The sequence below is a fragment of the Thunnus thynnus genome, chromosome 9, assembly GCF_963924715.1.
Source record: "Thunnus thynnus chromosome 9, fThuThy2.1, whole genome shotgun sequence".
In the NCBI taxonomy this organism is placed as follows: domain Eukaryota; kingdom Metazoa; phylum Chordata; class Actinopteri; order Scombriformes; family Scombridae; genus Thunnus; species Thunnus thynnus.
The window spans coordinates 3,842,455-3,854,122 of record NC_089525.1 but is presented as its reverse complement, the minus strand read 5'-3'; the positions used below and the strand labels follow the sequence as shown (position 1 = coordinate 3,854,122).

The following is an 11,668-nucleotide window of genomic DNA, read 5'->3' as shown; positions in this document are numbered from 1 at the left end:
ACACACACACACACACACACACACACACACAGCATCATCCTGGTAATCTCTGCCTTGATTTTGTCTTTCTAGTTCAGTGGCTTTTGACCCTCCTACTCAAGTTACTGCAGCAGAATCACACAGTCCTCAATCAGGGGCTTAACACTAGCACCGCCAAGATGGTCTGACAGACTGTTTGGGTTTTTATAATGCAGATAACTCTGTTTAAATAAAAACTACAAGCCTTTCAGCCCACGACTTTTCCTAAATGTGTTTTTGATGTTTTCTGAAATAAGGTTTCTATAAGGCACTACAGTAAGACACACAAGATTTCTGAGCATTTATACCTCTGACCGCCACCACAGTCATATAGACCACATTTACCATATTACACATTATTACCATATATGGTAAGTTTTCCCTTTTTGTGGGATTTGTTTTCGCGCTCTATGAGTGGTGCGTCTATCATATTTTTCATTGGTCAGTTTTCATGCACAGGAACTGTCTGGGGAGAAAGAAGTAGCCATTTGATTTATACTATATGCCTAAAGTAGCTAGCTATTAGCCTAAAAGCAAGGGATCAGAAGATGGAGAGAGGAAGAAAATGTCAAAGATACACTGTTCAGGAGGCTCTGGCAGTGCTTCAAGAGCTGAGCGAAGGGGAGTCTAATGGTGGAGAAGTGTTGGACTTCAGTGATGTGGATTGGAGTGTGGAGGGGAGTTCAGACTCTGAGCCTGAACCACCATGCCAAAAAAAAAAAGTCTGTGCCAATTGCCCCATCTGTTGGCGTGTCCAGTCCAGGTTATTATTATTCAGTATTAATTTTGTTCTCATTTTTATTAAATTATTCATTTTATGGAGCCATTGCCAGCGCAGCCGCATGACAAACTGTATTTTCTGAATACAGACTAGATCTTGGTGTTGTTAATATTATAAGCTGTAAATAGTAAACAACATCTAAAATTATCCTCACTAATAACGAATAAGGAATTATAATGTAGTCTAATAAATCTCAACAGTGCCATCACCAGATGCCCAAGTGCTCCTGGCTGCTGTCCAGTCCGGCACGCAAGCCACACTGGTCTCTGTGAGAGTTCACATCATCTCCAGATAGAACAATTATTGTAAAACACTCATGGCTACTTTCGTCTTATAACAAATGCAAACAAGACAACAGACAACAAACAAGGTTATAGCCTATTTTGTATCATAAAAATATACACCGGCAGCTAATGAAGCAAAAGTGCTCACACCATCTCCAGAGGCAGGTAGGCTTATTGCAAAACAGCTGAAGTACACCAAAACACAAATGGTAGAATACACAAATGTGTGTAGATCCATCTCTGAAAACAAAAATATTTCTACAAAGTAAATATCTAAAGCCTAATTAGCATGGCGGAAGAATGTTTTATCAATAAATGATCACAATTTATGTTGCTGTGTGTCTATTTTGTGAAATCTTACTAGGTAACCTATAGTAACTGTTTTATAAAGGCAAAAAGCCACTTCAGGCTGTGATTTACAGTGATTTTAGAACAGCTACACACACTGTGGCGATCACTCCCACAGAATAAAAAAAAATAATAAGAAGAAGAATTTGAAAGTTTTGTATCAGTTTGGTATCTGTGCTATGTTCGTGACTAAGCAAATACCTGACATTCATGCTTTAAATATATGTTATGTTTTGGTATGCGATTGCCCATTTTGTTTTTTGTTGTTTTTTTTTTACTTACTTCCACACCCCACTAGTCCAGTCAGCCAGTGAGTTAGCTCCACGTTGCCACTCCCTCGGAGTCCAGCCTCTTCCGTTTTTCGTACCAGGAGATTTAATTCAGTATGGCGGGAGTCGCCGGCGGGTGAACAGCAGGAGAGAAACCCTTGTGAGTCATCCATGTCCGTAGTAAGCCTATCCTTGGCCATCAGCGCGCGTTTCAGTCCGCGTCGTTAACATCCACCTTGGTTGCCCTCGAGCCGTGGATACTACAGCCTCTCTTCTTATCTCCACGAACACACCGAACCGTCCGTGTTTACAACTCCGGACAACGCACGTTTCCACACTTCCCCTGAACCGTGAGTCGGCTAAAGCCGGCTGACTTCACTGTGCTCTTTTCGTTATCTTTTCTTTTCTTTTTTGACTGGGCTTTTGGGGTTGGTAGGACATATATACATCTCTCTTTATACATATATACATACATGCATACATACATATATACCCTTATTTATGTTTTGCAGTCCTGAGCCCATGTGAGCAAGGGAAAGATGGAACCATGTGGACAGCCATCCAGCCGGGAGGACACTCGGGGAGACAGCAGTCCCAAAATGTCCTGACGGAATCCTCTGGCCCCACAGCACATGCTAAGCACAATATTGAAGATTCTCAGAGCTCTTTATTGTGTTTGCTGGACAGGCAAATGCTGCAGCATATACAGTCCCCTCCAAAAGTATTGGAACAGCACGGCAAATTCCCTTGTTTTTGTTGTTCACTGAAGACATTTGGGTTTAAGATCAAAAGATGAGCATGAGACAAGAGTTCAGAATGTCAGCTTTTATTTCCTGGTATTTACATTTAAATGTGTTAAACAACTCAGGACATACCACCCTTTGTTTGAACCCACCCATTTTTCAAGTGAGCAAAACTATTGGAACATGTGACTGACAGGTGCTTCTTGTTGACCAGGTGTTGCCTTTAAGGTTGATTGTTCAAACATTAAATAGCTCTGCATGACTAGTCTACTTTTTGGCCTGGGTTTAAACCTATAATGACTTTCTTGTTAAAGAGGATAAACCAACATGAAGACCAGAGTGTCTATGGGAGAAAAGCAAGCCATTTTGAAGCTGAGAAAAGAAGGAAAATCAATCAGAGCCATTGGACAAACATTGGGCATAGCAAGCACAACAATTTGGATTGTCCTGAAAAAGAAAGAAACTACTGGTGTACTGAACAACAGACGTCGAACAGGTCGGCCAAGGAAAACAACAGTAGTTGATGACAGAAATATTGCGAGAGTTGCAAAGAAAAACCCCAAAACATCAGTAAGTCATATCACCAACGACCTCCACAGTGCAGAGGTGAAGGTATCACAATCCACTGTTCGAAACGACTCCAACAGCAGAAATATAGAGGTCCACAAGATGCAAACCACTCATCAGCAGTAAGAATCGGAGGGCCAGATTGAAATTTGCAAAGAAGTACAGAGATGAGCCGCAAAAGTTCTGGAACACAATCTTATGGACTGATGAGACTAAGATTAATCTCTACCAAAGTGATGGAAAGGCCAAAGTGTGGAGAAAGAAAGGAACTGCTTATGATCCGAAGCATACAAGCTCATCTGTGAAGCATGGTGGAGGTTATGTCATGGCTTGGGCGTGCATGGCCGCTTCTGGAACAGGCTCATTAATATTTATTGATGATGTAACTGATGATGGTAGCAGCAGAATGACTTCCGAAGTGTACAGAAACATTTTGTCTGCCAATTTACGGAGAAATGCATCCAAACTAATCAGGAGGAATTTTATCATGCAGCAGGACAATGACCCAAAGCACACTGCCAACAAAACAAAGGACTTCATCGGGGAAAAAAGTGGAAGGTTTTAGACTGGCCAAGTCAATCACCTGACCTTAACCCAATAGAGCATGCATTTCACCTCCTGAAGAGGAGACTGAAGGGAGAAACCCCCCGAAACAAACAAAAACTGAAAGGAGCTGCAGTAAAAGCCTGGAATAGCATCACAAATGAAGAATGCAACAGTTTGGTGATGTCGATGGGTCGCAGGCTTGAGGCAGTTATTGCAAGCAAGGGTTATGCCACCAAATATTAAATGTTATTTACTTTAAGATTATTTGTTCCTTTACTTTTGCTCACCTAAAAATGCTGTTGTGTTATGCAAACAGTGATATATCCTAAGTTGTTTAACACATCTAAATGTAAATACCAGGAAATAAAAGCTGACATTCTGAACTCTTGTCTCATACTCATCTTTTGATCTTAAACCCAAATGTCTTCAGTGAACAACAAAAAAAGGGAATTTACCTTGCTGTTCCAATACTTCTGGAGGGGACTGTAGCCTACAATATATTAGGCTACAAGTTTTATATTAGTGTCGCTGTAGTTTAGCGCTGTAAAGCAAATTGGTCCATTTGGATGGGAGACATGTAGCAGCAGTTTATAAATCAATGGCATGATAAAAAAATATAAGTGACAAACCATTGGCAAAATTTCTAGTAACTTCATCAAACAAATGCATTATTTATGTGCTTGTGAACACATTATGATGACAGCTCTTTATATTGTTATGATTTACTGTGGTGCAGTCTTTTCCTCTGTCAATTAGGCTAACCAACACATCATCAGGTGGGAATCCCTCCTAATGACGTGTTTCTCCAGGGGGAATCCCAGCCCTCCCAACTGTGTTGGTGCCCCAATCGTCTCTGTCTTGGATTAGCTATTAGGTCTTTCAGTGAGTGTAAAATAACGTTAACTAGTCTGAGGCACTAGTTTAGTGGTTTAGGGATCTGGGCAGTAGGTTTACCTTGTTTATTTTCATATGTCCATTTTTTAGGCACCACACGGTAATTTGATTGTGTTTTATTTCGACAGGTGTAGATTAGTGCAACCAGGTAGGTTTTTATTTTGTTTCTTATAGCTATTTCTCAGCTGTAGTGAGTCAGTGGGACTCTGTTGGGTTAGGAAGTGTTTTGTTTGTTTAATGATTTGGCGCCACCCGCAGCCCTTCCCTTTGTTCCTCATCTCACTTGACTCCTTTTCTGGTTATCTTGTGTTTAACTGTTAAGCAGAAAGCTTGTACATTTTATATTGTTGGTACACAAAACAATAAATGGCAGTGCTTGCCTGATGACATCAGCAGTATATGAATTCTCTTATTACTAGACATCTGCAGGGTTGTAACAATACGAACAATGAAATTACACGTGATGGTCTGGGAGACTGTTGCGCCACCTGTAGGGCGTACTAGAATGCTGGCGGTCCTAGTTTGTGATTTTTACATGAATCACTTCAAAAGTTTCTGAGTCTGAATGAAAGTAAACACAGAAACTAGCTACCTGTAGCAGCCATTATGACTAACTGCATAGGGAACTACATCCGGGGGAGCTTGCACTTCGGTTTGTTTAGATCTGAGGCTGTGGTTAACTCCGCGTTTGTTCATGTTTCAGAAACAGTAACTTAGTAGATAAATAAAATGATTTCTTGCCTGCAAGTTTCCGAGTTGCAAGGACAAAATGACAAGATACACACTGCAGTTTTCATGGATTACTGTTGGACGATAGAGACTTACATACTGTTATTCCTCACACAGTTACGTGTTGTAATCACATTTTTCTTGCTGCGTGGAGCTGAATGTTTGGTCCAGTCGGCCTTGCTCTTTTCTTCCAGTTGAATTTGTGGAACTGAAACAGTTTCCAGGATGACAATGTTGATAAACGCTGTAAATCCATTTGTGCTAGTTGACACTCGTAGATTTTCCGAGTCTGGCAGCAACTGGTCCCACTCTGCAGCAGAAGTTTTCCTCACTCAGCAGAAGAGGAGCACAGTGTCTGCAGGAACACCAGCAGTTTCTCTGAGGTAACCATTACTGTACAGTAGGTTGACTTCCCTGACGATTCTGTTGCCTTTCTACCTCCATTCTTTGTTTTTTTTTCTTTCAGTTATTTTATCTCTTCTCTGTGTACTCCGGCTCAAATAAATATGGTTGGCCAGTCAAAGTGAAATGACTCATGATTGTCCTCATAATAGTCTGCAGGATAATCTGTCATTGCACTTTGTTTTTTTTTGGTTTCCTAACAGTATTACCACAGTGAAAGTCAGCCTTATACTTGTAAACAATGCAGCATGTGCAGATGAATATGTGGGTGGTTCAGCTGCCCCGGATGTAGTTCCCTATGCAGTTAGTCATAATAGCTGCTACAGGTGGCTAGTTTCTGTGTTTACTTTCGTTCAGACTCAGAAACAAAGTTTGGAAGCAATTCATGTAAAAATCATGTTTATTTGGAGAGATGTAGGAGTCACAGCAGCTTGCCCCAATGATCATCCTTTTGTGCGATAAATGTTTTTTTGTGAATCACTAGAATCTATAATGGAGCTGCAGAGAGCAAAACTAGCATGACACATAGAGCCACAATGGCCACATTTCTGGAAAATACATCAGGGTCAAATAAACTGGAATTTTCCTTTAAATCTTGAGGTTGATCTGCAATGAGCTCTAATATTTCCACCTCAGTAGCACTGTTGCCTTGGTAATAGAGCATTAAGGGTTTGGTGTGTTCATGGCAGCTCTCCTGGCAGTAACAGGGATGGAGCTTTTTGTGTTAACCGGTGCTTTCAAGAGGCCTCCTGCCTACTGCAATCTGCCTGATTGGACCCAATTTGCGAATTACTTGCAATGTATACACACACACACACACACACACACACACACACACACACACACACACACACACACACACACACACACACACACACACACACGCTGTATACCTCACTATGGAAATGGCAACATTTGTCAAAGTCGTTCCACTTACCTGATTATAATAAAGAAAGGTGTATTTCACCCTATAAATAAAGCAGCTTCTGCTGCTGCATCTGCGGCTGTTTGGGATGTATTCTGCTGTGTTTCACCTCCTCTGTTTTATTTCATTAACAAGAAAAACAGCACTATTACTGTACTGTAAGGTTTCAGGCTATGTGTGTGTGTGTGTGTGTGTATGTGTGTGTCTGTGTAGGTCAGTGAGTCAGTCTAGTCAGATTTATTCAGATACTGTCTTTAACCTGCCTTTTGGCAAGGATACTGCTCGACTGCACACACTCATGCATTGCCCTCCTACACACACAAACACACACATCACACATGATTCACAATTTTCTTTCTAATTTACTCACACACACTAACATTTTACATCTACTACTTCCAATGACTACATTTATTTCATAACATCCCTAGCCAGGACTAACCTTTGACCCTAACCCTTAGTCCATCAATAGCCACATCATGTAGCAACAGGAGGTTAGTAGAAATTCTGGTCATGAAATGTAGAATCACAAGAGGCATATTGTTCTGACACCAGTCAGTTTTTGCTGTAAATTAGTGATACCTACAAGCAGGTTGAGGTGTCACACAGAATTTTTTGGTTTGATCCTTTAAATAGATCTGTCTGTGAGTATGGTTACTTACTGTACCTTTGTAACTTAGTTATGAGCTTCAAATATGCTGTTAAAAGGATTTTGTTGTGTTCAGGTTTATGAGAAGAGCTAACTAGCTACTGAGCTAATCATCTAAGCTAATCTCTATCCTAGGCTTCTTTCTAAGTTAACACAATGCAAATTTGTTAGTTGGTCTGTATACGCTATGCAGCATGATACATACATTCCTACATTACCATCAACAATAGATTACGGAGCACTACATCTTGAAGAGGTTATGCGTATGGCTATAGAAAAAGACATTCCTATGGCTTTGGACACTCATGGAATAATCAATAGGATGGCAGAGAAGAGTGCACTGATGAGATGTCTTCTCACCCAGGGTAGGACATGCTATTCTGTTCGCTGGCAGGGTGCAGGCATGCTGCTTGTCACAGCCTGGCAATACCAGTGAATGAATGTTTAAATTGCGTTGGTAGCATGAAGTCCTGACTGTTAAGCCTGATGTGTGAATTGTATCAGATCAGCTGCGAACATGTCGGATGATTGACTATAAATAGCTCCCACATTTCCAGATCATCACATGAAAGCTTTTGTCCAGTATGAAAATTAAGTTTTGGCTATTTTGTTTCACGATGACCATTGCATTTTGCCACAGACTATACTCATGACATATGATTATGTCATATTTATTTTATTTGTAAAGTTACAGATTGCACTATAATTGTGCTGAGAGCTGGGTTGCCCATATCAATTGTCAAATGAATAAAATCCTAAGTGCGCCTCTTGGGGTGCCGACTTTTCCTCTAGACTATTTCTTGGCTATTTATTTTTTTATTACATTATTTTATGAAATCCTGTAAGTACACCTGTTGTTAGGGTGTCATCTTGATATCTACTGCTTAGCCAATAAAATGTTATAAATAGCCTGATATTATGTTATGCAACTCATAAGTGCTTGTGTTGGGGGACAATGGGGCAGGTCCAGACGAAAATTACCAGGGCCGAATTTTGTTCCCAGTCTGACCCTGATGGTAACCTATTATATTTGGGGATACAGTGATGACTGGGTCCGCCCAGTTACTGCCAAAAAGAAAAACATAAGAAGTACATTATTTGATGAGTACAGTTTTGCATTTTGGCAAAGAATTTGAACATGAACATTTTTATGCAATAGCACATATGCTGTGGAAATTGTCATACAACTAGAATGCTAAAAACAGATGAAAAGTTCCATGAGGTTGAAATACTATTGTTTTATCTCAATGTATTCAATATCTTTACCTACACTGACATTTTCCCAAAATAAACAACATAAAAACAACCATAGGATCTTAGTTTAAAAAGCAATAGAAGAAACAAAAGACAGAGCTCAGACAAACACATTCAAGTACGTTGCTCTGTGTAAGATGGTGCATACATACATCAAGTCAAGTCAGTTTTATTTATATAATGCCAAATCACAACAGAAGTTATCTCAAGGCTATGTGGTGTGTCATGTTTGTCCTAGTGGTGTTGCCGTACCAAGCTGTCCAAGGTGGCAGATCTGCTCAACCAATTATATTTAGTGATACAATGGTGACTGGGTCCGTCACTTACTGCCAAAAAGAAAAACCACTCTTGAGCAAGCAGGTGACAGTTTTGCAAGCAGGAGAGCAGTGGTAGTAGTTTTGCACTCTGGGATAACAGTCACGCACTCCTTTGGATTCTGTGCATGCTCAAAGCGTGGTTTTCTCCTCGCAGGCTACAATATTGCTCATGTGAGCAGAGACATTCAGTGCGCGAGTGCTGTGAAAACACTCTCAAAAATTATATGCGCACGTGGCTCCTCTACATCAGCGCACGTGGATCTCATTTGCGCTTGTGCGTTTTTTGGCACTATAATGCCCTATAATGTCTCATGATGCCTCTGATGCCTCTATATTACCTACATAAGCAAACAGGACCATCAGCAAGAAGATTGGCTATTTCTATATAGTTATTCTCAATGCCTCCCACCTGGTCAGATTCCCTGTGAAATCAGACAAAACTATTCACGGCACGCCAACTTGAAGAGCCTATGTTTACATTACATGTAGCATTGTAGCATGAGAGAGTAGAGAGATGTTACTAGAATGAGGAGAGGATATTCTCTTCGTTTGATAACTTCTGATAATTAAAAGTAAAGTAAAAGTGCAAGCGAGTTGAAAGCACAAGAGAGAGAGAGAGCATTGGTGGTCGAGCAAGCTAGAGAGTGAATGAAGAGAGGGAGCGACGGTTTAGTGAGAAGAAAGGAATGAATCTGATAAATAAAACATTATTTTCTCATCGTTTCACAGCAGCTTGCACAAATAAACATGCCCACACCTCTGCACAACTCTGTGGGAAGATGCCACATTGCTGGACTTGGTGGTGAATGCAGCCTTACTTGTAACCTGACCAGGTGTAGGAACAGTACTAAAACAAAGTTTACTTTGCTTCACCATCATCATATTACAATTATTAATCTTACATAGACAGAAGTAGATACTTTGCCTCATCGCTATGCATCCTGCCAACAGCTGTGTTTAAAAAGGAAAAATAGCATTAAAAATAGGAAGCATCTTTCTTTCACTCACTTCCAAAACACACGCTAGACAAGATCTTTAAGACATGAGGTATCAATTATCACTCTCAGTGCATTTGGACCTTAAAGGTGACACCACCCCCAGTGCACCCATGGCCAAGAATGCAACAGCAGCTGTCTGTGGTGCTAAAAAAGTGACCCTGGCCATGGTCCTGGGGCAGCAGTACAGAAATCTTGAAGTTGAGCATCTTAAATTAAAACTTGAAATTTAGAAACTAGAATTGAAAAAACAAAAACTGAAACTGGAAATCTAGAGATTCTCACACTGAAATGAATAAACAAAGTTTAGCCTGTTAATATTGAAAACATTGTAATCTGTTAATATTGAAAACTATGTAATCTGTTATTATTGTAAACATATTTTTGAAGACATACATATAGTACAGAAAATCAGATCTTTACATTTTTTTCTCAAAAGAACATTGTAACATTAATAATAAAGTTTATCAGTTGTTTATTAATATGTGCTTTGTTACTGGTGTGTGTCTCAGCTCTGCCTCCTGCTATCCATGCTCAGCCTCATCAGGCTCAGGAAAGGCTAGATCTCTGAAAAGAGTGAACAAGATCATTCACACAGGTGATTTTGCAGACCCTTGCTAGTGACATCCGAAGCTCTCCATGGAGGCAATGGAACCTGCTTTGCAGTGAGTATGGTTGTACCTCTCCTCACTGCGATTTGTTGGGTTTTAGGTATGGTGTAAGGAATATTAGTGTTTTATTTTGAAAATGACCAGATGCTGTATGCTGTTCCTGTGCCTGACCTCCTGCCCAGCTCCATCTGCTCTGTGCTGCTTGACACGGCCTCCATCAAAAATAGACTGGGTGCATTTAGCACAGTGGAGCAAAGAGCCGCGCCCAGTGGGATCACCGGCATTGACTACCACAATCAGCTCCGGTAGCCGCATTGGAGCTGGAACATGGCGCACGTCTGGTGGGATCAAGCCGTAAGAAATTGCTGACCTTTTTACACTTGTCTTTTATTTTATCAATGTGCTGCAGGCCAGCTTTTCATCAAACAATTCTCCAAGAAACCTAATCACACTGACCTGCTCCAGTGTTTGGCCATATAGTTTCAAGGATATAGCTTTATGACGTCTAGAAAAACATATCACTTGAGTCTTGGCTACAGATAAAACTCCACTTATTTGCCCACTGCACAACCATCTCAACTGCAGCCTGTAGCTTCTTCTGCATATATCTTAGATTCCGCCCCCTTATCATCCGCATATAACAGTTTCCCTATACCTTCCTCATCTTGCTCAAAAATATCATTAATCATGTTAAGTAGTACTGGACTGCAAACACTGCCCTGCAGGGTTCCATTCTCCATTCTTCCATTCTATTCTGCATTTACCCTTACTTCTATTGTCCTGCCATATAGAAAGTCCAACACCCAGTTATATAACATGCCACCCACCACTATTTCCTTATTTGTTTGGGCTTTCTTAATTTCTGACTCTAGGCATAAGATAAAGTCCATTGTATTTCTCCCTTTACAAAACCTACTTTGAAAAGGAGGAAACAAGTCTCTACTTTCTAGAAAATATGTTAGTCTCTGTTACCATTCGCTCCATAGTATTCCCTAATTGTGATGTAAGTCCTATTGGTCTATAGTTAGAGGGGCCTGATGGGTCTTTACCGGGTTTCAAAATTGGAACAATGATTGACTGTTTCCATGCAACTGGAATTTTTTTGTGTCTCTCTGTGACTTTATTAAACAACTTTAATACTACAAGGAGTGCACTGTCTTCCATATGAGCTAACATACTGTAGCAAATGCTGTCTTTCCCTGGTGATGATTGCTGTATATTTGTATACAACTTTCTCCTGTTGTAGTTTTTCTAACATTTACACCTGTATTCTGGGCAAGAATGTTGTCCCTACACTGTCTATCACTTACTGATAAATTTTCTGAACTGTGAACTT

The 11,668-nt window shown here is 40.3% G+C and overlaps 1 long non-coding RNA gene across 1 annotated transcript; it reads left to right on the top strand.

Moving 5' to 3' along the window:
• Positions 1-5,042: 5,042 nt before the first annotated feature.
• On the top strand, positions 5,043-11,159 carry LOC137188722 (uncharacterized). The gene is made up of 3 exons (XR_010929486.1): positions 5,043-5,562; positions 10,234-10,386; positions 10,477-11,159. It is a non-coding gene; the product is annotated as an uncharacterized lncRNA (long non-coding RNA).
• The last annotated feature ends 509 nt before the right edge of the window (positions 11,160-11,668 follow it).